Below are 27,208 nucleotides of genomic sequence, written 5' to 3'. Positions count from 1 at the left end.
CTTCTTGGTGCAAGGATCAATCCTAGTGGACTACCCAGATCACCCCAAGATTTCACACTCACCATATGTGTTCCCTTGGTTGTGCTTATGGAACTTCCATGAAAAAGCCAATATCTCTTGTGGGTAACCACTTGGTGTGAGGTGAAGGAGCATCAAGCATGGGCCAAGTTGTTGTGTAATGAATTGTGACTTTAAGGTAGATTGCTTGGCTACTATTTTTGATGTGTTTAGCTATGCTAACATTCTTACAACATAAACATTTTGGTAAAATTGCTAGGAAGGTTGTTCTAATACCACAAGGTCTTTTTTACCCTTGATCAATTGTTTTAATACATGTTGAAACACCTACTATTTGCAAACCTTGCTGATAATTGATACGAACTGGAAAAAAAACTTTGTTTGACTTGAAAAACCATCTGATTGACGAATCAAAATAAACACTTTAAGTTAAAAATTGATCTTTTTTGCACAAAAATAACACTCTGTCACTTGCTTCCTGAGAAAGTATCACTTGAGGTTTTTTTTTGCCAAAATAGTCTCTATACTCAAATTTTTCTAGTCTAAAGTATGTCACATCAGTCTCCCTTCATTCTAGTTGCATATTAGTGTGTTAGGAATTTGTCTTAAGTCAAAAAGATGGGTTTAGTCTGTCAAATGTAAGTCATGAAATATCCTTGATGAATCACCTATCAAAATTTGGTTATTATTCTATTCTATCTATTCACTATTGAGCTTCTTGCTCACTCACTCGGGTTGAGTCACCAGTGCTGTAAGCTCTCGAGCACTATTTGACAAGCCATCTGTTACACTTTGAAAAGTAACTAGTCTTGGTTGTAAAAGCTTCAAATTTGACATACTTCTCTTGTCCTATTAAACAAAGACAAATCCTTACATGTCAATCACAACTAGACATCAAGTTGGTAACAATGACCATACACCTTTCATTTTCAAGCAATTGGAAACATGACCCAAACATCCTCACAAGCAACCTTGTGATAAGAATCTCAAATTTTCTCAAACATGAATGGCCAACATTTGACACAACCCACTTTATAGTTTTGAAAATCCATTTGGTACACCCTCTGAGACACCTAAGGATACAAGCGGTATAGTTTCTATGGTGCACCTTGATGAAATTAAATGTCATTTAGAAGAACAAGCACATGAAACCAAAAAGAATTTGGATGCTATATATGCTATGGAAAGAGAAAACCAACAAATTGACACTGACAATCTAGCACACTATGAAGGACATAAAGTAACTTGTCCTCAAAATCCTTTTGAGAACAATGATGGCAATCACACACCACCAAGGACTCCTAGAGCTATTGTTGGTGCATTTACTTCACCACCTAAACCATCCCATCATGATAGTGGTGAAGAAGTAACTAGTGAAGACGTGATCAAATTTCAACAAGATTGATTCACCCAAAAACTAATGCTTAGAGCTTTAGAGGAAAATGGAGACCAATACTTTTGATACATGGCAGCTAGGGGATGAAAATTCCCTCAAGGTTTTGATGTTGACTGTATAATTCCAAAATGAGAGCCCACTGAGGCTGAAATCTTAAGGGAAGAAATACATGAATTGAGGAAACAATTTTCACAACTGTAAACTTCAAAAAAGCTATGTAAAACATCATTTTTTGAATCAATTTGCACTCTTCCATTTGATAGGAGTCTATACATGCTACCATTTCCTAAGGATATAGAGGTTCCTAGGTATCACAAATATGATGGAAATGGTGACCCTCACGACCATGTGAAATATTTCTATGCTATTAGCATGGAATTTATGCATGAAGACACCTTTCTTATTCATTTGTTTCCTAGAAGTCTAAGAGGACAAGCTATGCAATGGTTCACAAAACTAAGTCCTCCTCTTAAAAATTTCAACAAACTTACACAATGCTTCATCCAACAATATTCATACAACATTCAAAATCCTATGACTATGCTAGACTTGTGCAACATCAAACAAAAATTGGGAGAACCTTTTGCAACATATCTTCAATGATGGAGATCTTTATATTCTTGGTATCCTCAGCAAGTTCCTGAGGCTGAAAAATTTGACATTTTTTTCAATACGCTTGTACCTAAGCTATACTTCAATCTAAGAAAACAATTATTCACATCCTTCAATGCCATGGTCAAGAGTGCATATCACATTGAGGATGTTGCTATTAGAAAGGGTGATATTGTTATAAACAAAGACAAGAATAACAATGGAAATGGTCAAGACAAAGGCAAACCTTGGAATAAGAACAAGTATGTTGTCAATGATGGAGTAGTGGACACTCCTAAGACCAAGGAACATGTGTTTAACATTTCTAATTCCATCTATGTTGAAAAACAACAAGAAAGTTTGAAACCACAAATATTTGACAAGAGCTCTAAGTTTACCAAGAAATGAAGTGTTTACACACCTATGGTTGAGCCTTATGAAGTGGTTCTAAAAAAATTGATTGAAAAAAAGCTGGTTAGTTTACTCGACAACTCTTGTCCTTATGATCCACTTGTCAGATCTCCATGGTGGAGAGAGGATCACACTTGTAGTTATCATCGAAGCAAGGGTCATAACACTAAAAATTGTTTTAAGCTTAAAAATGTAATTCAAGATCTCATTGAGGAAAGAAAAGTTGTCACAAATGACCTTGTTAAAAATGTTGACCACAAATATTTTAAACAACCCTTGCTAGAATATAAGAAAGGTGAAACCTCCAAAGCTTCCAAAAAGAATCATGATGCCAAAATCAGCTATTCTTATGCTAACATAGATAATATTATAGGCATGCTTGAGCCCATTGAATATTTATGCATGGCAAGCCCCAAAAGTGACAAACAACCCAATTATGATGGTGAGGATGAATAACCAAAAGTGGTTTTAAAGACATGATCTATTCCTCAATGTCACACTCACACTAGACCTAAGGTTGTGCTTTGAGAGGTCGAATCTCCCTCTTCACAGAGTGAACCACTTAATGCCATCACTAGGGGGAAATCTAAGGTTGTCCTTAAAGTTGCTCATGATCCTAAGAATGCTTCATCTTCTAAACAACCAACTACCTCTAGGATCTCCATCTATGACCTTATCAGTCAACTGCAATGTACCCCAGCTCAAATTTCTATTTTTGAGTTGTTAGAATTGTCCCCCTTGCACAAGGATATCCTCAAAAAAGCTTTACCTTCTACCAACATTCCCACCGACATTGATGCAGAACAATTCCAAGCCATGGTGAACCATATCTCTTCACCTCATTATCTCACCTTTTTTAAAGAAGATGACTAAGCTCTTAGTCATCCCCACAACCTTGCTCTCCATGTCAAAGTTCAAATCTTTCATACTCACATCCATTGAGTCTTGATAGACAATGGTGTAGGGTTGAATATCATTTCATTCAATGTAATCCAACAGTTGGGCATGTCTAAATTTTCCATCAATCCTAAGCACAAGATCACTATAAAAGCCTATGATGAGGTCAAAAGGCCTTCTAAAGGTCTAATTGTGCTTCCAATGAGAGTTGGTCAACTTGAGGAGAACATCATTTTCCAAGTCTTAGACATACTACTTGAATACAACTTGTTGTTGGGATGACCATGGATCCATGACATGCAAGCAGTGTCCTCTACATACCATTAGTGCATCAAGTTCCCTTTTAATGGTACTAAAGTAGTTGTCCTCAGTGAGAACTCCATGTCTATCAACACATTATTTGTTGCTGAAACACTAGTTCCACATAATCGCTCTTCTCATAAGCTGACACTATCTTTCAAGAGTGTGGATAGAAAATGAAGATGATGAGCCTTGGCATGGGTGAATACACTCCAGACTCTATTTATGCCCTACCTATTTCCCCTTGGTCTTATGGGAGATTGTCTACCAACTGGAAGCATTTTGCTTCCACCATGACTCTTTTTGGTACTTTTGTACAGTCCTCAATTCCCCTAGAAGCAGAGAAAGAGGAACATGCTATTAGAGATTGGATCTATAGGGGAGAGGAAGATGAGGAGGAATTCATAGTCACCACTCCCATCTCTCCTAAATGTTATGGAAAAGGCTATAAATTTTTGGCAAGCATGGGCTATCAAGGCCATAGGTCTCTAACTGGTAACAAAAATGCTCTAGTTGAACCTATAAGTCATACTCAAGGTCATGATGCTCAAGACACTGTTGGCCTATGTTTTGGGCTAGGAAATGATATACCAACATTTGATCAAAGAATACCTCTATCTAGTGAATCAAAGAATGATTACCCTCATCTTGTTGCTACTACTTCACAAGATGAAGATTTTGTGCCTACAACTTCTCTTCTTTGGGGAGAAGACACTCTAAATACTACTAATAATGCCAAATCTTCCACTTCTTGACAACTAGAACAAGATGAATCCAACCATGAAGATATGAATAGAGGTTGGATTAGAAAAAATATTGCTCATCTAATTGCTAGAGATCAAAGTACAGACTCTCATGAGTATGAATGTGAAATTCTGTTAGATGCATCTTGTGAACTAGGAGTGGATGTTATTCATGCCTATGCAACCCAACAAAATGTGGTTGATGAGTCTAGTGTAGGGTTAGATGATTTTGGCTCACAATATGCTTTAATGGATCATGTTGGTCCCTCTAGGTCTATTCCTAATTTGGACTCCTTTGTGATGTTCATTATAAACTCAACTTCACATATCACCAGAGATGACTCTTTCCACATTAACAATCTTGAAGCTCCCACCTCACTCTCATTGATTCATCTTGATCTCATAGATTGGTCACTTCAAAATCAAAGACCTAAAATATAGTCTTTTCAGAACGATTATGAAATTTCTTGTTACCTAAATGCCATTGAACCCATCAGTTCTTCCACTAGAAAACCCATGGTTAACATGATAGAATAAGATATCAAGTACCTCAGTCATAAAATTAAAAGAAAAAAGAAATGGTCAGATGGAAAAAACCAAATTGTGGCAACGTCTAAGTCTAAAAATAGTAAAAACAAAGGCGTATCTCATGGTGAAAACCTCCCTAAGGCACCTACGAATGAGGTACTTGGTAGTTTTCCAAGTTATTTTCAAGATAGATCTTCAATTCTAATTGAACCTACACAATCTATCAACTAGGGGACAGAGGAATCTCCTAAGATCATACATGTGGCTCAATCACTATCAATAGAGGAGAAAGCACATTTTACCAAATTCTTTCAAGACAAGAAGATTAATTTCACATGGACATACTCAGATATGCTAGGTCTTGACACAGATCTTATCATGCATCACTTGTATATCTCTCTTGATATCAAACATGTTAAATAGAAACTGAGAAAGATGCATCCACATGTCGCTTTATTGGTCTAGGCAAAGCTAGAAAAACTCTTGAGTGAAAACTTTACCAAAGCTATTGATTATGCAGAATGGATCTCCAAAATTGTACCTATATCTAAACATGATAAATCTATCTAATTTTGTACTAATTTTAGAGACCTCAACAAAGCATGCCCCAAGGATGAATTTCCACTACCAAAATTGATATGATAGTGGACATGATTGTGGATTTTGAGATGTACTCTCTCATGGATGGGTTTTCTGGGTATAACCAAATAAAGATAGCTCCAGCTGATCAATAGAAGACAACTTTCACATGTGCTTGGGGTACCTTTGCTATAATGTCATGCCCTTTGGACTCAAAAATGCTAGTGCTACCTATCAAAGAGCAATGACCACCATCTTCCATGATATGATGCACAAGAACATTGAAGACTATGTTGATGACACATTGGCAAAATCTCAAAAACAAGACACGTGTCTTGAAGACTTTAGTTTGATATTGGACCATATGGAACAATTTCAACTTAGGCTCAATCCAAAAAGGTGTGCCTCTGGTATCACTCCTAGAAAATTTCTACATACATCATATCATCCAAGGGTATTGAGGTTGATCCTAAAAAAGTCCAGGCTATCATGGTAATGCCTCCTCCAAGAAATATTAGTCAACTCAAAAGTCTACAAGGACGTTTGCAATTCATACGAAGATTTATTTCTCAATTGGCTGATAAAGCTCAAGCTTTCAATAAGAATTTGCATAAGGGTTCTACTCATATCTAGAATGATGACTATCAACAAAGTCTCAATCAAATCAAAGGGTACTTGGCTAAACCTTCGGTTTTGATGCCACCTATTCTGGGGAAACCTTTGATCTTGTTTATCTTAGCTACAACCTCTTCTCTAGGAGCACTATTGGCCCAAAGTGATGAAACTGGAAAAGAATGAGCTATATATTATATTAGTCAAACTTTGGTTGCTTATGAGATGAACTACACAAGTATAGAGAAAGCATGTCTTGTAGTGATCTTTGCTTCTCAAAAACTCTAACATTATATGTTGGCACATATAGTTCACCTAATTGCTAAAATTAATCCTTTGAAGTATTTGTTAAGAAAAGCTGCGCTTACTGGTCATCTAGCTAAATGAATGATGATTCTTTTAGAATTTGACATTCAGTATGTCAAACATAAGGCCATCAAGGGATAGGCCATAGCTGACCAACTAGCTGATTTTCCACTAGAGGATACAACACCCATGCAAATTGAATTTCCTGATGCCTCAATTATGTACATCACTGAGAGAACTTGGAAAATGTTCTTTAAAGGATCTCATACATAGAATGGAGCTAGAGAAGGTGTATTGTTTGTTTCTCCTCATGGTTATAGGATTCTCAAATCTTATAAACTCTTATTCCCTTGTACAAACAACATTGCAGAATATGAGGCACTCACAAATGGAATCAAAATGGCTCTTGAATGGAGGATAACTAAATTTCATATATATGGAGATTCTCAACTAGTTATAAACCAAGTGAACAATGAATACCAAACAAAAGATGACAAGTTGATAGATGCTCTAAGGAATTACTTCACTTTTGTGACATGCCAGCAAATTCCTAGAGCTAAAAATAAGGTTGTCGATGCTATGGCCTCACTAGCATCTATCCTCCAACTTCAAGAACATGCATTGTGATTTGAGTTCTTGGTGGAAGAACTATGCCATCCTACTTATGATTCCTTAGACAACCAAGTGATCTACATCATTGTAGGTCATGATTCCTCCCACTATGCGGCTATCTTCTCATACCTATGTGATCAAGTTATTCCTAAAACCCTCACAAACAACAAAAAATGCCAACTCCTCCATAATGCTTCACATTACACTTTGGTCTCTGGTGACTTGTATAGGAAGAGTCTAGATGGAACGTTGCTTAGGTGTTTAGAACTAGAAGAGTCCGGAAAGGCACTCGCTGAAGTCCATGAAGACATTTGTGGGGCACATTCTAATGGCCTTACACTTGCTCAAAAACTACTTAGGATGGGTTATTACTGGCCTACCATGCAAGCTGATGCTGTTAATTATGCCAAGTCTTGTTAGAAATGTCAGCTTCATGGCAACTTAATTCATGCTCCTGGACATGATTTGATTCCTTCCCTGACATATTGGCCATTTCAACAATGGGCATTTGACTTGGTAGGAAAAATTCACCCAAGTTCATCTAGTGGTCACAAGTTCATCATTACAACAATTGAGTATTTCACCAAATGGGTTTAGGTTGTGCCACTATCTACTACTACAAGAAAAGATGTTTCCCTATTTATATTGAACCACATCATTTGTCATTATGGTATGCCTTCCTCAATTGTTACTGATAATGGAGGACAGTTTAAGAACAAGGACCTCAAATAGTTATGCAAGATATTTTGCATCAAAAAACATTGGTCCTCTATTTATTATCCTCAAGGGAATGGCCAACCTGAGGCCTCCAACAAAACATTGTTGAAAATCTTACACCATATGGTTCACAAGTCTGGGAGAGATTGGCACATCAAGATAAATCTAGCACTTTGGGCCTATAAGACTACCATTCATACTCCTACAGGGGCTACACCCTTTTCTTTAGTCTATGGCTTTGAGGTCATCCTCCCATTAGAAGTCAAGCTCCCCTCCTTGTGAGTCTCCTTACATGGGTTGATAACCAATGAAGACCATAGAGCTATGCAAGTACAAGAACTAGAGAGTCTTGATGAATGTTGTAAGGCTATTGTTGATTACATGATGGCTTATCATAAGCATATGTCTACTTAGTATAATAAGAAATTTCACCCATGTGAGTTTCTAGTAAATGAACTTGTGCATAGAGAGAATCCTAAAAATCAACAACATCGAGAGAAAAAGGAAAAATTTGAACCTAACTGGTTAGGCCCATACATTATCATAGTGATATTTGGGTCTGGTGCTTATCAACTATCTACTCTTGAGGGTGAAGAACTTGTAGAGCATATCAATGTCCTACATTTGAAGAAATTATATGCTTAAGAGGCTCACTGCTTAGCTATCTTGTACATATCTATGATCCTAAAAAAATACTAAAAATCAGAAAATGTCCTTAAAAAAATGATCATCTTAGTAAAAACCTAGCAATAGGCACTTTGATGTATCACCAAAAAAAAAAAAAAACTCTACAAAGTGGTGAAAACCTAGAAACATGTGCTACTTGAGACCCTTGCAGCTATGTCTATCAATCTCAATCATCCATTTCACTACACATTTCTTGGCTTGGAATTGTTTCTTGTCCTCATCTCGGGGGCATAGCTACTTAGCCTATTGAGGTATTCTTGTGCATTAGGGTTTCTTTAACAACTCACAAAATAGTGTTTCTCAACACTTCCCCCACCTTGGCATCAAGTGTTTTTCAACACTTTTTAGATAGTTTACCTACGGTCTTTGATGTCATGATATTTCTCACTATCAAAATCAAGTCTTGAAGAAATGGCCAAGTGGCTTACACACATGCACTTTAACACTTAAATGACTAAGCTATGCTAATCTTTATCTACTTTGTGTGGTATCTTTGATGATTTCTTTACCATGTGTTCCCTCCCTAATAGTCTTTCGAGGATGTTATTGACTAGAAGACTAGGGGCATGGGACATGCTTTCTTGATTTCTACATGTGGGTATACTTCATTTGTTTATAGTGCTTTAAGAATTCATGCTTATCCTATTTGACACTTTGACTTATAAATGTATCATCCTTGACTATTTCACAAGACTGCACTCAAGGGTTATAATAACACTTATGCCTTGATACAGGTGTAATCTTGCTAAATCAAACATAAGGACTCTAATTGCATAGTTATCTTGACTTACATGTCTCTAATGCTTAGTTTTGATTTCCACATACCTATCTAATATTGATCATATTCATCTTCTCATAGTTATGCTAGTGATAATTATATGATCTCATGAAGTCCCTAATAAACACTTAATGATGAAATTAAGAGTCTAAATGTTATGCACTTCTTGTTGGTAAACCACTTTTCATATTAGCTTGCATTTTAGGTTCATTTTATAGCTTAGTCTTGCATTATGGCATATGGGGAGAGCTCTCTCTTCATCTTTTCATAGACATATCAGCTAACTCCTTTCATATATTTCTTTACTTTCTTCTTGTTCATGTCTTTTCACCTTCTTAAATCTTTCGCTTCATCTCTTTTCTATCTTATCATCACATTATATAAATTTTTGACCTCTTAAATAATTTTGATGTCTTGGATTCATTTTTGGGATCAAAATCAAAATTTGAGTTCATCTTGATGGTCAAAATTGTCTTTTAAAATTCTATTATCTTCTGAGTAGTTAGTTGACCTTTTGAGGTCTAATTTCTAAATTATCATTGGAGCATCTTCATTTCTTCATGTCTTCATCATTTCCATACTTCATATATACTTCAATTCACCATTTCATGTCTAAAATCACCTTTCTACTCATTTTGACCTAATTTTAATGCTATATCCTTCAAGGTAAACTCTAGTCAAACTGGGGCATTTTATCAATTTCTTATAGTCATTCTTGGGTTCTAATCATCTATCTGTCATCTTAGACATTGATATATTCTAATTTTCTCATGTCTAGCCAATTTCTACATCCCCTTACCTCATTTTGATTTCGATCTCGAGGGGGTAGATATACTCTATCACTGATTGCTATGACTATCTATTTCTTAGGAGCATTTGTTTGATCTTCTCACTTGTTCTCGATCTATCTACTTTGTTAAGTGTTAGCATTCTTCTTGAATTATGACATCATCTTTTCCTAGTGTTCAATACTACCACTATCAGGCTTTACATTTAGGACTCACTATCACTTTCTGCATTTCGTTCTTTGGAATCAGATATCTATATCTATTTTTGCCTATTTGGTTTCTATTTTCTTTGAAATAATTTGTTCCCAGATTAATCACACATTAGTCAAAGAGGGGCAAATGTAATCACCTAAAAATGGTCATCTAGACTATTAGCTCCCTTCTCAGCATTTTGGCTAAATTAATTAAATCATTTACCTAGACCAAATTGCTAATAATCAATCAATTTGATTATAACTTGTAGTTTGACTATGCTATCCTAAGTTCATTATTTGATTAAAAGAACATGTTCCATTTTAATTAAATAAAAGACCCCATTCTTCTAACCCACTTAAAGTGCACACATAAAGTATTTTTTCTATTTTACAATTAAAAGAAAAAGCTTTGTGACTTTTGTTTTATATGACAAGTCAACTTATATTCTATTGTTTGACTTGTGTGTGCACATGGATCACTCCTCTTTTTAAATTCCACCATTGATAATCCACCATCTTCATCTTAATCTCTACCATCTATACAACTTTAAAAGGGAGAGAGCTTTCTCCCTCAAAGCATCTATCTTTTGAGTATTGTTATGCTACAAGTTTTCTAATAGGTTTTTTTAGAGCTTTGTAGAAAACTTCTCTTTCTTGTCTACATTCTCTCATCCATGGCATTCTAGCTTATCTTAGCTTTCATTTTTCCATGTAGCTTAAATCATATAGTCTAATAGTTGGATTGTAACACTCTCATACATGCTTAGCATAGCTACACTTTGCATCTCATTCTAGCTTAATCTTCATTTGCATTGCATCCTTGAGGAACTCCTTGGGACATTTGCATTCTTGCATCTTGTCTTTGGAACCTCCCATTGCATGATTTACTAGAAAGAAGAGTATCCAAGCATTCCAAAATCATGGAATCATTTGGATAGAAGGGCTTAGAGTGGGACACTTTCGAGTGTACAATTTCAATGTTAAAGTGATGAGGTAGCTTGGCTCCCTCTTGGGCAAGTTTGAGAAAGTATTAATCTTTCTCTTTGTTAAGCAATATTTCCATGACTTTATGGAAGCTTTTTTCCTAACAATTTTTTTTGATATGTTCAAAAAGTATTTCTTGTTGGAATTATGGTATATTTTTCATTAGTGCAAAAACTTATTTAATTTTGAATTCTTATCTAGCTCATCACTTGGTCTACAATGTATACTGAGAATTCAGTGGTTACCTTATAAGTTCAACAGGTAAATAGTTCTCACCGAGCATTTCAGAGGATACTGAGTAAATGAAGAACTTAGTGTTCATTGAGTAAAGCAAGGTAAATGAAGAAATCAGTGTTCACCAAACAAAGCAAGGTAAATGAAGAACTCAGTGTTCACCGAGCAAAGCAAGGTAAACAAAGAAGTTAGTTTCTACCGAGTGGCACTATATCTACTGAGTCACTAATGGTTACCGAGTTCCAAGAAGTGTTGTGTGGCTAGTATGAACTAAGCCTCTACTTCTACCAAGTGCACGATGATGCTAAGTAATGTAGTGGATGTTGAGTATCAGAAGGTCACCGAGTCAGCTTGAGGAACTCGAGTTTTCTACTATCTGGCAGACTCAGTAATATTTTGTTCACTTATGTTTTGGCTAACCTTGCAGTTGTAAATAATGAAATGGTATATATATCATTTGTAGTATGATATATATGAGGTGTGTGAAAAAGATATAAAAGGGAAGAGATCGATGTTCGCATGTAAAGAAGGAATTGCAAATTAGTAGCAAAATAAAAGGGACTCAGCAAGGTCAACATAGGACCAGAAAAGTTATATCTATCACATCAGGTGACCAATGCAAAAAGGATCTTATCAACAAATAGTTGTAAGTAGATCAACTACTTCATCCTAATAGGTGAATCAGTTTATAAATCCTTTAATAGGGTAGACTTAATAGACTTTCTATAAATCTCCTAATAGAGTGCATACTTTATTGTATGTTTGTAAATCCTCTAACAAGGTGGATCTAGCAATCCTACTTGCTCCTAATAGGGAAGATCACCAGAAGTGATCATTGTAAGCCTTAATAGGCCAACTTTATATTGCAATATTGAATTTTTGTGGGCATCATCCACACCCCAGTTTTTCTTTCTATTTGAAAGGTTTTTAGGTCACCAAATCTCTGTGTACATGTGCAATGAATGTTTGTTCTTTCAGTTATGAAGTAGATTAGATGAATAAATGGTGAATGGTTAAAATGCTGAATTGTTTGAAAGTTTTATAAGTTATTGATTCACCCTTCCCCTCTCAGTAACCTATCTTAACCTAAATATTTCCAACAATTGGTATCAAGCCATGATTTACCTCTTCCCTATGAGGTAAATATTGATGAAGCCAAAGACATCATAGAAGCACTGGTAAATGAGCTAGTAGACCCAAGGCAACCTATTTTTGGAACCTATGATGAAGCAAAGGCCAGAATTGAGCTTGAAATCAAGCTACCATAGGCCATAAGAAAAGGCAAGAGGAAGATAGAAAAATTGAAAACTGCATCTGGCCCTCTTATGCTAACAGAAGGTAAAGGTGAGGACGAAGGAGATGATGAAGAAGAAGGAGGAGAAGAAGAAAAAGAAGAACAAGAAAATGAAGAAGAAAGGTAAGGTAATAATTACCAAACCTAAGAAGAAGCCTACTGCAGTATTGACAAGAAGAACTAAAAAAGGTAAGCAGGAACCTATACTAGTCAAGCCTGCACCCACATTTGATTAAAGGTTTAAACAATTGGAAGAAGGAGCAGGCATTACAAATTTCAAGGCATTGAAATTTGAAACCAGAAGAAATGTTGAGAAAATGCAGATAGAGGAACTATTACTTAGCAAGATGGAAAAATGGAAATACTCCCCGGACTAGCTTGCCTCCCAAATCTCAAAAGAACTATTGGAGAGATTGCAACGTAGATGATAATTAGCCACCCAAATAGTAAAAGACATCTATGACCAATCCCTGAAGAATCTTCAACCAAGTCTCACTGGAGTAGAAGTAAAAACTGCAATGAAAACCATGAAGGTAAGATGATGATAAGATTTCACACATGTTTAATTTTGATAAAAGACATTGAGCATGTTGTAAATGATGCTACAAACATGTGGAAAAACATCTATCATCTGCATAAGCACAGTGAAGACCTAGTGGAAATAAAGGATGATGACAACAGTGACAGTGATGATATTGATGGCACTCCATCTATCACAGTCTCACTAGGAGAGCTGCATGCATTAATGGAAGAAGACAAGGAGGAAGAAGAAATAAAGGAAGAAGCTAAAGAGGAAGATAAGGAAGAAGATGATCCAGTAAAAATTGCAGCAGCAGTGATTGCATCCCTTCCTCACTCTCCACCAAAAACTATTTCATCCACTAAGGAGATAGCTTCTACAAGTAAGATTGTGAGCACAATTACCACATCAATTGTTCAATCTTCACCGACCTCCTCCCAGCTCTAGGTATCTGAGACAGATGTGCCAAGCACTTCATCTACTGACCTGACTATTACTTCTTTAGCTACTGAGCTAGTCTCCTCAGCTCCATCATCACCAATCAATGTAACAGTAAGTTCTACAATTTTGTCAGCATTATCTACATCTACTTCAAATCTAGTTAGTTCAGATACTACATTACCGAGTGTATCATCATTTTTGGGAAGAATTCCAATTTTTGATCTGGCAAATACTCCTATTGGCACTTAATCCTCAAGTCCTATCCCAGTTTTCACTGCTAGTCCTTCCATCTCTACTACTGTGTCTATTCCTAAGGTCAAACCAGTCATCACAAAAGTCAAACAAAAGCAAACATTAAGACTTCTGATCATTGAAAAGGAAATTCTTGAAGATATTGACTTAGACACAGAGATAGTGATTCCAAGAATTGACTATGAAAATTCTACCATTGAAGAGAAGAGGTATGCTACTCAACTAATAGAGATGAAGGCTACACAGAAGTAGTTAAGGTTTTAAAGGGATAAGGAGTATAGAATAATTGAGAATGCCAGGAATATAATTACAGAAGCTATAGGTGTTGAAGTAGATTCTATCCAACACATTTTGATTCAGTTAGAAGAGGTTGTAAATAAATTCAATGAGGACACCTTTGGTCAAGAAAAATTGATTGAAAAGGCTAAAAGAAAATTTGATAATAAGGTGCGTGAGCACATTGCTCAGCACATTGCAATAAAACAGGTAGAATTGTCCACAATTTTGTTCAATCTTGAAAATTCTTTTAATAATGTAACTTCACTGTTTGCCAAACTTTGTGATGTTACCGAGTATACCAAGGAGATCAAAGAAAAATTAAGTAAAATTGATGAGGATATGAAGGTTAGTGCCCAAATGTTGCAACCTGACCCCAATTCAAGTTCATCCCATCATCTCAGAATTAGATTTTTGTTAGAAAAGTAGGCAGAATTGTTGAGAGAGGAAGTAAGGATTAGATCTACCTTGATTAACATTCAGAATATGATCCTTCATGTCATGGACAGAATGCAGAAACACATTGTATACTCTAAAACGTTGATCCATGACAACAAATTTTTAGTTGCAGATCATGTGATTGAACTTTCAGCTGAAGTTCAGATAGCACTCTCCACCTGCAAAATTTTGCAATAAAATTAGGATAATACTTTGGCTCTTATTCTCAAGGTACATTATGATTTTATCTCTCATTTTGGTGTTTCTATGTAAATACATATTGTTTATTTTGGCATTATTGTCAAAAAGGGGGAGATAGAGTACCAAAGAAAAGATTAGAGAAAAGAGATAAGAGATAGAGAAAAGAGATGGAGATATATGTAAATAAGGAAGCCTTGTGTAAAGATAGAAATATTTGTAAATATTCTGTGTATATTGTATGGGGGAGATATATGTAAATCAGTATGACAAATTTTGCACATAAGTTTTGGCTCATAAGTGTTTTTGTCACTAATGCCAAAGGGGGAGATTGTTGGAATTATGGTATATTTTTCATTAGTGTAAAAACTTATTCAATTCTAAATTCTTATCTTGTTCATCACTTAGTCTACAATGTATATCAAGAATTCAGTGGTTACCTTATAAGTTCAATAGGTAAACAGTTCTCACCGAGCATTTCAGAGGATACCGAGTAAATGGAGAACTTAGTGTTCACTGAGCAAAGCAAGGTAAATGAAGAACTTAGTGTTCACCAAGAAAAGAAAGGTAAATGAAGAACTCAGTGTTCACTAAGAAAAGCAAGGTAAATGAAGAACTCAGTGTTCACTGAGCAAAGCAAGGTAAACAAAGAAGTGAGTTTCTACTGAGTGGCACTATATCTACTAAGTCACCAATGGTTACCGAGTTTCAAGCAGTTCTGTGTAGCTAGTATGAACCAAGCCTCTATTTCTATCGAGTGCATGATGATGCCAAGTATTAGAAGGTCACCAAGTTAGATTGAGGAACCTAAGTTTTCTACTATCTAGCTGACTCAGTAATGTTTTGTTCACTTATGTTTTGGCTGACCTTGCAGTTGTAAATAATGAAATGGCATATATATCATTTGTAGTATGATATATATGAGGTGTGTGAAAAATATATAAAAGGGAAGAGATTGATGTTTTTCATGTAAAGAAGGAATTGCAAATCAGCAGCAAAATAAAAGGGACTCAGAAAGGTCAATATAGGAGGAGAAAAGTTATATCTATCACATTGGGTGATCAATGCAAAAAGGATCTTATTAAAAAATAGTTGTAAGCAGATCCATTACTTCATCCTAATAGGTGAATCAGTTTATAAATCCTTTAACAGGGTAGACTTAACAGTCTTTCAGTAAATCTCCTAATAGAGTGCATACTTTACTGTATGTTTGTAAATCCTCTAACAAGGTGGATCTAGCAATCCTACTTGCTCCTAACAGGGCAGATCACTAGAAGTGATCATCATAAGCCTTCATAGGCCAACTTTATACTGTAGTATTGAAGTTTTGTGGGCATCATCCCCACCCCAATTTTACTTTCTATTTGGAAGGTTTTTGGGTCACTAAATCTCTATGTACATGTGCAATGAATGTTTTTTCTTTTAGTTATGCAGTAGATTAGATGAATAAATGGTGAATGGTTAAAATGCTGAATTGTTTGAAAGTTTTATAAGTTACTGATTCACCCCTCCCCTCTTAGTAACCTGTCTTATCCTAAATATTTCCAACATTTCTGCCACTTCTTTATTCTCATTAGTAAAAGATTCCTTATGTATTTCATTCCTATGTTGATCTTGGTCTCTACTATGTTTGCCATGTTTTGGTTCTTGATCATCCATTTTAGGAATGTGTTAAGTTTCCTTGTATGTTGGTTGGAAAGGTCCCCTAAATAAAAATTCAGCTATGTTGTTTGGAGATGTATGAACTTTGCTAGTTTTAGGATCCTCTTGATACCAGGGGTTCCTAGTTTGTTGTAATTTTATGGAAAATGTTCTCTAACCACAAGCTAATCTGATAGGTGAAGGAGATTGTGAAGATTTCTCACTAGATGAACTAGACATAGACCATTTATAAAATAGAAAGTGACCTTTTCCATGATTATGATCCCTAACTCTACCTCATCTAAGCCTAAGGGGATAAAACACATTTTAGCTTCTTGTTGCCTCAGTCATAGACAAGGATAAAAAGCAAAAGCCTAGACAAGGACCACACTAGAATGTAGTCTCAAAAAAGAAAGATAAGAGTGTTGTATACTTAAGTATGAGTTTTCTAAGTAATGGCTAGAAAAACCAAATATTATGACTTTCATGACACAAAGTATGACAAACATGAGAGGACAAGAACAAGATAGACAAGTGACAAGACTAGTTTACATGTAGATCACAAGTTGTTAGCTAAGAAAGAAGTCATTATTTGACACTATTTGTAGATAGAGATGTGGTAAATGTTGCAGATATAGATCAGACTTAAAGCATAGATAGCTCTGATAGAATAGTTTGAAATTTTTTAGGACAAGAACCCTCAGGGAATGGCATGAGGAAACATAAAGAACTAGGCAAAGATTTAAAACAACAATTTTTGGAAAGTTTTCTCACATGAGGAATTGTACAAAGCCATGTGAGGATGTGCTGAATAAAAAAGAAGACATGATTTTGGAACTAAAGAAAATTTTCCTGCAAGATCTTGCATGGAGATTCATAGGGAGTCATGCAAGAACTTGGATAGACCCATGCAAGGAAGTGTTGGGTAAAACTGAGGTTCACTGGGATAGCCTTTTATGGATATAATTGAATCAAAATTACCCTTACAAATGTCAATCTGGGATTTGTAAACTCGTGAGAGATATAACAGCTGTTTGCTCAAGGGTTGAAAGTAATAAATCAAGGGTTTTGTGAATGCAAATTACTGCTTAGTAATAAATTAAACTACCACACATTTACTACAAATAAACACAAAGTAATTAAGAATCAAATTACTACAAATGAACTTTAAACACAAAGAAATTAAAAGTCAAACACACCACACATCAGCTACAAAATGAGTTTTAAGATCCAAACAATACTTTTTATAACTAGATTAAATTCATCTAAAGTTCACACCTTTTAACAATTAAACAATGTATTTATTAACACACCTCTAAGTAATTAATCACACTCTTTTAGATAATTATTCTCAATGAATGCTTATTGTGAAAGTTGTTGTTTGATTGGAGGTTGGTTTAATTAAAGATTATAATATGCTCAACTACGATAGGAAGTATGGTAGTGACAGGAGGTTTTTAACTGACTGGTTATAATACAGTCCAACAAAGAGTGTGATGAATACGGTAGGAAGTATGATGAAGAAGGCAAAGAATAATATGGATGGTCATAGAAGGTTATGAATATTGGGAGTATTTTAGCTCAAGGACTAAAGGGATATGGTAAGGGGAATAGAACAAATGATATTGTGAGTATTAAGGATGAATGCAGGCAGTGTACACTCGAAAGTGTCCCACTCTAAACCGTTCTATCCAAACAATTCTATGAGTTGGAATGCTTAGATGCCGGCTTAGAGCTCCCTATCCACGGAGTGCAAGAGAGTGTATTTCAAGTTCAAGGGCTCTCAAATGAGCCTTAGAGATACTCTTCTTGCTAGTAAACCATGCAATGGGAGGTTCCAAAGACAAGATGCAAGAATGCAAATGTCCCAAGGAGTTCCTCAAGAATGCAATGCAAATGAAGATTAAGCTAGGATGAGAATGCCAAATGCAGCTATGCTAAAATATGAATGAGAGTGTTACAATCCAAATATTAAGCTATGTGGGAGATTAAGCTACATGTAAAAATGAAAGCTAAGATGCTATGGTATGAGAGAATGTAGACAAGAAATAGAAGTTCTCCACAAAGCTCCAAAGAAACCTGTTAGAAAACCTGCAGCATAACAATATTCAAAATGAGGATTGATTGAGGGGGAAAGCTCTCTCCCTTTTAAAGATGTATGGACGGTGGAGATCAAGATGAAGATGGTGGATGATCAACGGTTGAATTCAAAAATAGGAGTGATCCATGTGCACACACAAATCAACCAATAGAATATAAGTTGACTTGTCATATAAGACAAAAGTCACAAAGCCTTTTCTTTTAATTGCAAAATAGAAAAAGGACTTTATGTGTGCACTTTAAGTGGGTTAGAAGAATGGGGTCTTTTATTTAATTAAAAGGGGACATGTTCTTTTAATCAAATAATGAACTTAGGATAGCATAGTCAAACTATAGGTTATAATCAAATAAATTGATTATTAGCAATTTGGTCTAGGTAAATGATTAAATTAATTTAGCCAAAATGCTGAGAAGGGGGCTAATAGTCTAGATGACCATTTTTAGGTGATTACATTTGCCCCTCTTTGACTAATGCGTGATCGATCTGGGAACACATTATGTCAAAGAAAATCGAAGCCAAGTAGGCGATGATAGATATAGATGTCTAATTCCGAACAGTGAAATGTAGAAATAGATAGCAAGTCCTGAATGCACAGCCTGATAGCAGTAGTACTGAACACTAGGAAGAGATGATGTTAGAATTCAAGAAGAATACTAACACTTAGAAAAGCAGATAGAGTGAGAGCAAGTGAGAAGATCAAACAAATGCTCCTAAGTAGTGATAGAGTATTTATGCCCCCTCGGGATCGAAATTGAAATGAGGTAAGGGGATGCAAAAACTGGCTAGAAATGAGAAAATTAGAATATAGCAATGTCCAAGATGACAGATAGATGATTAGAACCCAAGAATGACTATATAAAAAAATTGATAAAATGTCCCAGTTTGACTAGAGTTGACCTTGAAGGATATAGCATAAAAATAAGGTCGAAATGAGTAGAAAGGTGATTTTAGACATGAAATAGTGAATTTAAGTAGATATGAAGTATGGAAATGATGAAGACATGAAGAAATGAAGATGCCCCAGTGATGATTCAGAGATTAGACCTCAAAAGGTCAGCTAACTGCTCAGAAGAAAGTAGAATTTTAAAAGACAATTTTGACCATCAAGATGAACTCGAATTTGGATTTCGATCCCGAAAATGAATCTAGGATGTTGAAATTATTTAAGAGGTCAAAACTTTATATAATGTGATGATAAGATAGAAAAGAGATGAAGCAAAAGATTAAGAAGGTGAAAAGACATGAACAAGAAGAAAGTAAAGAAATATATGAAAGGAGTTAGCTGATATGTCCACAAAAAGATGAAGAGAGAGTTCTCCCCATATGCAAGAATGCAAGACTAAGCTATAAAATGAACCTAAAATGCAAGCTAATATGCAAAGTGGTTTACCAGCAAGAAGTGCATAACATTTAGACTCTTAATTTCATCATTGAGCATTTATTAGGGACATCATGAGATCATACAACCATCACTAGTATAACTATGAGGATATGAATATGATCAATATGAGATAGGTATGTGGAAATCCAATCTAAGCATTAGAGACATGTAAGTCAAGATAACTACACGATTAGATTCCCTAAGTTTAATTTAGCAAGATTACACCTGTATCAAGGCATAAGCGCCGGGATAAACCCTGAGTGCGGTCTTGCAAAACAATCAAGGATGATACATTTATAAGTCAAAGTGTTGAATAGGACAAGCATGAATGCTTACAACACTATAGACAAACAAAAGTATACCCACAAGCAGAAATCAAGAAAATATGTCCCATGCCCCCAGTCTTCTAGTCAATGACATCCTTGAAAGACTATTAGGGAGGGAATACATGGCAAAAAAATCATCATAGACAGCACACAAAGTAGATAAATGTCAGCATAGCTCAGTCGTTTAAGTGTTAAAGTGTGTGTGTGTAAGTCACTTGGCCATTTCTTCCAGACTTGATTCTGATAGTGAGATATCGCGACATCGGAGACCGTAGGTAAACTATCTAAAAAGTGTTGAGAAACACTTGATGTCAAAGTGGGTGGGGGTAGTGTTGAGAAACACTATTTTGTGATTTGTCAAAGAAACCCAAATGCATAAGAATACCTCAATAGGCTAAGTAGCTATGCCCCCAAGATGAGGACAAGAAACAATTCCAAGCTAGGAAATGTGTAGCAAAATAGGTGATTGAGACTGATAGACAGAGGTGCGAGGGTTTCAAGTAGTGCCTGTTTCCAAGTTTTCACCACTTTGATAGATTTTTATTTTTATTTTTTTTGGTGATACATCAAAGTGCGGTCTTCACTAAGAAGATCTTTTTTAAGGACATTTTCTGATTTTTAGAATTTTTTCAGCATCATATATGATTTTTAAAATTTTTTAGAATAATTTAGAGATCACTAGTTCTCAAGCAAGATCACATCATTTTCTCCCAATGTCTAGCAAGGTGTAGGACATGATGGAGAAACAAGCCAGTGGATAAGCAATAATGCATAAGAAAGGAATGTGAAGCAAGTGAAAGTGATCCTCAAGAACTGACTCCTCAAGAGTACCCAAGCTAGGGAAAGATAGCCATATAAAGTAGGTTTTGGATAAGCAATGGAAGAAATGAGCAAGATAGCATGTAGGATAAGCAATGAAGCCAACAAGTGAGATAGCATGAAGTGTGTAGTCCAAAAGAGTAGCCATGTCAAGAGACCTATGAGAACCATGTTTCATTTATTATGATCAAGACCAAGGGGTCAACTAGATAGTATAGCAATGGGATAGAGCAATAAGAATAAAGCTCAAGATAGAGGCTATGAGTGAATGGGAGAGCACAATAGAAAATTTGGTGGATAAGATAGCCAATATGCAAAGATAGCTCAACATTGTCAAGATCAAAGAGAGAAGAAGGGATAGATAGATGATGGAAGAATTACGCATGACGCCTGTTTGCCAGGTTTTCATCATGGTACTTATCCAAGGTGCCACAAGAAGTAGTTTTCACCATAGGATAAATTTATTTCTCTTTACTTTTGCTACCAAAGTGCCACAAGAAGTGGTTTTCACCAAGGCACATTTTCATTTTTTATTTTTTTTGCTTTTTTTCTTTTTCTATATATATATATATTTTTTGAATTTAGATAGAGCTCAAGCTTTTTGAATGTAGATAGTGCTCCTATAGGAAAGATAAGCCATGATAAGCCAAGAACATGGAAAGGTATGCTCAAAGATGTTGATAGGGTGATGAAAGAGAAATGGTAGTAGGAAGAATATATGGAGGATAAGAGTTCATGTATAGAAATGAGGTGTAAGCTTTAGAGGATTTCATCTGGGTAGCTAAAATGTTGGACAAGATCAACATTGACACACACCTTGAAGGGTATTGGAATGATGGAAGAATCATGGATGAAATAGTTTGAGATTTAGATGTATGAGGTGGTAGAAGAGATTTGGACAAAAGTGGAGTGGAAGGCTTTGGAATATTTTTAGGAAGATTTTTGGAAGAAGATGTAATGGAAGCCTTTGGAAGCTTGAATGTCAACTTTGAAGTATTTTCAATCTTCAAGTCTTTTAAAAGAGACTTGGGAATCCACATAGCTTTAGATTTTCCTTGTTCTTTGGGTGCTTGAGAGTGCATTTCTTCAATGATGGATTTAGGAACTCACATTTTTTTTGATTTAGCTCTCTTAATAGTGGACCTTTGTGGTCTCTTTTGTGCATTCTCCTTCTTAGCACTCACATGTCGATTAGATGAGACATAGTGATCTTTATTTTTCAATGGATTCTTATGTTTGTTCTCACTTCCAAAAAACTTGGGATTTGTGGACGAATAAGGATGATATGATCGGTTTAGATGTATAGATGGGTGAAAAGTCATCAAGGATGAGTGTCTTTGTTGATCTTGAGGTATTATAGGAGAGCTAGGGAATGAGCTAAGAGTGAATGTAGGAGATGGAGGAACATAAGGCCCCAATATGGATGGAAGGTTTGAATGCTTTAGCTTAGATGGATAAGGACCAAGGATAGAATTAGAAGATGCAAATGGATAGTGAAAAGGGATATCAACATCTTTAGAGTGAGCAACATGGTCAAAGCCATCAATAGACTCATGAGTAGCTTTGATAGGAACAACATTTTTAATAGGAATAACATTTTTAATGGGCGCCAAAAATGTACACTCGAAAGTGTCCCACTCTAAACCCTTCTATCCAAACAATTCTATGAGTTGGAATGCTTAGATGCCGGCTTAGAGCTCCCTATCCACGGAGTGTAAGAGAGTGTATTTCAAGTTCAAGGGCTCTCAAATGAGCCTTAGAGATACTCTTCTTGCTAGTAAACCATGCAATGGGAGGTTCCAAAGACAAGATGCAAGAATGCAAATGTCCCAAGGAGTTCCTCAAGAATGCAATGCAAATGAAGATTAAGCTAGGATGAGAATGCCAAATGCAGCTATGCTAAAATATGAATGAGAGTGTTACAATCCAAATATTAAGCTATGTGAGAGATTAAGCTACATGTAAAAATGAAAGCTAAGATAAGATGCTATGGTATGAGAGAATGTAGACAAGAAATAGAAGTTCTCCACAAAGCTCCAAAGAAACCTGTTAGAAAACCTGCAGCATAACAATATTCAAAATGAGGATTGATTGAGGGGGAAAGCTCTCTCCCTTTTAAAGATGTATGGACGGTGGAGATCAAGATGAAGATGGTGGATGATCAACGGTTGAATTCAAAAATAGGAGTGATCCATGTGCACACACAAATCAACCAATAGAATATAAGTTGACTTGTCATATAAGACAAAAGTCACAAAGCCTTTTCTTTTAATTGCAAAATAGAAAAAGGACTTTATGTGTGCACTTTAAGTGGGTTAGAAGAATGGGGTCTTTTATTTAATTAAAAGGGGACATGTTCTTTTAATCAAATAATGAACTTAGGATAGCATAGTCAAACTATAGGTTATAATCAAATAAATTGATTATTAGCAATTTGGTCTAGGTAAATGATTAAATTAATTTAGCCAAAATGCTGAGAAGGGGGCTAATAGTCTAGATGACCATTTTTAGGTGATTACAGGAAGTAGGAGGAATGTGGCGAATAGTATAGATTTATGTAATGAAAATATAATATCAAAAAATTTCTTTATAACTTATCACAACCAATTACTTCATTAGACAACTAAATTGATAATCAATTGAAAAGCTCTGTATAGATTCAATCAAATATATAGCAGACTTCTTGAAAATGCATACAATTTAAAACTTGAAAGGAACACACGAAATCAAACAATGAAAATACTTACAAAATAAACTGCACTAATCTCACGAAGTTTCCCAAGAGGGGGCCCTCCTCCAATATGCAGGGTGAGAACTAACTTAAAACTGGCTACTACAAGAGTTCTACGTTCTCAATTCAATATTTTAGAAATGATGCAAAAATAGGGAATTTCATATATTATCGCTCATAGGTCTTTTGATTCACATTTTCTTATATAATCTAAAGTGTTTAACCATATTGACAACTAACTCGAATAGTCATTGGCCTATTTCCCAAACATAGAAAATAGTTTGTTTTGGCCGTAGGCCATATATAACAATGTATACAATAGTCTAATTATAATAACATATGGCCAAAGGTGAGCCATTTGAAACAAATTTCTTAGTGTAACAAAACAACAATCTTCAAAATGGATCTTCCAGCTGAATGGCCGATTACGCATCCTTATCTTTCTGAGCTCCTGTAGCAGCAGTAGTCATAATATGTTATTTTTAGAAAATAAATAACTTTTAGGAACTATTCTTCCCTCTTTAGAGAAGTACTTAAATATTCTAATTTCCTATCAATAGTTTAGCAAAAGATTAACAAAAATAGGGCACTATAAAGACTCATCATCTCCCCCCAACTGAAGGATTTGCATGTCCTCATGCAAACAAAAGGATACAAACTAGGTGGGATATTGCTGTCAAGGTGCTCCATGGACTCTTTTGAAACTATAGCTGGATTATTAATGTTATCTTGTTCTGCAACCCTGGCTTTGAGTTGTTGAAGCTCCTACTGAAGTTGCATAAAAGTATGTAAAAATTCATTGACAGTAACCATAGGAATGTCTAGTATTTTTGTTATCAATGGAATAGGATCAAGAAGAGGACTAAAGGCACCTGATAGACCCTTTGGAGTCCTCTCAAGAACAATCAAAGATTGTGATGTCACCGGGTGACAAGAACTCTCTGTATTTCCTGTAGCACTTCCCGGAAGGGGTTCTTTTTGAGGTGTTTCAGAGTTGTCTTGCACATTTTCCTTTAAATGATCCTCACCTTGTTCATAAGTCCTCTGGATGGTATTTTGCACTACATCATCTTGCCATATAGCACCTGGTTCAGATTCACCTCTTGCATCAAGTGACTGTTGATTTATGTCTTGATCAAGATAGTTCTTTGGAGATTCTATGGCTTTATCAGGGCTCATTTGTTCTATGGGTTCACATTCAGGTTCCTTATTGGCTTGAATTTCAAGGATTTCTCCTTCCTTGTTTGTGTCAAGATTTTCCAATTCATCTTGAGGGTCACACTAGTCTGCAGTAGTATCACCTTTGTGAGAATTATCTTCTTCATTAGCAGAGTTTAACAAACTTTCTATGAATGGTGCATTCCTTTGTTTCTTTGTATGTCTAATTTGACGGCGGTGTTCCCTACCCTTTTTTTTTTTTTCGTTTCTTATTAGAGCTACTAGTCAAAACCTCAACTTTGGCATCTGTAGCAGCTTGAGCAACATTGGCTAGGTTTTCTAAGTGGCTAGGAGAGCATGGCAGATTACGACAGATTGGAGAGGGGCTAGGTGTTTTTGTACTAGAGGAAATGCATAAGCCCTTTTTGGGTGTTTGCAAAGATGTAGCAATAGGATTTTTTTTGGGTCATGTTCTAGAGAGGGTTGTTTTGCAATCATAGTTTTAGTTTCTTTTTGTTGGGTTTGAGGGGCATTATATGTAGGATCAATAAATGCATCCTATGCTATGGGGGTCTGCTGGAGCTGAAGACCATGTATGACCAGTAGCTTGATTAAACCATGATGTACTAGGGAATTTTCATGACCTTCTCTAAACTGAGTGCAAGCTCTCTTCAAGGAGTAATACAGATAATATGATAGATTAACTAGTTGCCCTATCCTCAAATGAAGCATGAGTCATAAATGATGTGCATGAAAAAAATTAAAGCAGCCTTCACAAGTAATGTACTAACCTATAAATTGGGTAACCGAGTCCCATGGCGAAGGAAGGGTTTTGCATCTGGCTCCTTGTCCCTTAAAAACCTCCACGTACTCATTACACTACAGGAAATTGGTTCTGTCGGTCTTTAATTCTATAACCCGTGTACTGGCAATGGGAAAATATAATTCACCAATTTGGGGAAGATCTGTTACTGCGGCCACTATCTGTATTGTCACAGGAAAGGTAATGCCTCGTATTGTCACAGAGTCTTGATCAAAGGCATGGGAAAATTCTTTAGCAATGGTAAGGTCATAACCCTACAGCTGACGAAAAAATTGATGCCATCCTACATGGCAAAAAATCATGTAGGCCTCATTGTCTACCAGTAGCTTGTCCATGGAGTCTAGTTCAAACTGCTTACATTTTCCACCCATGACAACATAAAAGTTTGAATTCAAAAGGGAAAATAGAGAGGAATGGAGGGCTGATCAGAATTCATCGTTTCAATGGCAAATGTAGAGGTAAAATAATGGTAATAGGGCTTCAACCTATGTGAATAAATTATGAGGAGAAATTGGTAGGAACGACAATAATTAATGGGAATGAAAAGGTATGACACCCCTCCAACTTTGGCAAGAAAATGTCTTGTTTGTGCTAAAACTAAAAATAGAAAAATAGAAAATCAAGTACAACTAAAAAGAAGGGTAAGAAAACTCCCTTAAAAGTAGTGGAATGATGGAGTGGTGATGTCAAAACAATGATGGAGAAATATCCATGCTGCACAAGCTAAATATGGAGTAATTATGTCAAAAAAATGAAGGAGCAACGTGGAAAATGAAGGAAGCACGTGAAACCTGCAATGGAAAGATTTGAAAAAAAATGATCATTAAGAGAGAAGATCATGAATACTGACACATGCAAGGAGAGTGTTGGCAGGTATTTGAAAAGGGCTAGAGCAATCGGATCGAAGAAACCTCCTAACGCATCCAACCAAGAAGGATGGGTATGAAAAGAAAAAGGTCGATAGGAGCAAGGAAACCTCCTGTCGCAACCAGCAAGGTTGGCCCTTTCTTCTTTTCTTCTTCTTTTTTTTTTTTTTAAAGAATTTATTATGACACAAGACTGCCGAAAAATTGATTTTCAACCCAGTGTTGCCTCAAAGCACTGGCGAACCAGTTTTCATGTCCAGGAAGTCTAACAACTTCAAGTCGCTGGATTACCCAGTTTTCAACAAGTAGTTGGCCAACAGCACTAGAGATCTAGTTTTCATTGTTGGATCTTCTCTTCTTGTTTTTCTATTTTTTTATTTTTATTTATTTTTATTTTTTATAAATCTATAAATATATATATAGTATATGATATATATTATTAATACTAAAGGAGACCAAAGGGAACCATGATGAGTTCCTTGGAAATCTCCAAAAAGAAAGTGTCCTTCGAGAGAGGCCTCTTATATAGCTTTAGGCAATGACCATTAACAAGAAGCTTGCGATGTTC

Source organism: Cupressus sempervirens, chromosome 6 (assembly GCF_028749045.1).
Source record: "Cupressus sempervirens isolate cs-2001-9-10 chromosome 6, ASM2874904v1, whole genome shotgun sequence".
Taxonomy (NCBI): domain Eukaryota; kingdom Viridiplantae; phylum Streptophyta; class Pinopsida; order Cupressales; family Cupressaceae; genus Cupressus; species Cupressus sempervirens.
Note: the sequence above shows the minus strand (reverse complement) of the source record.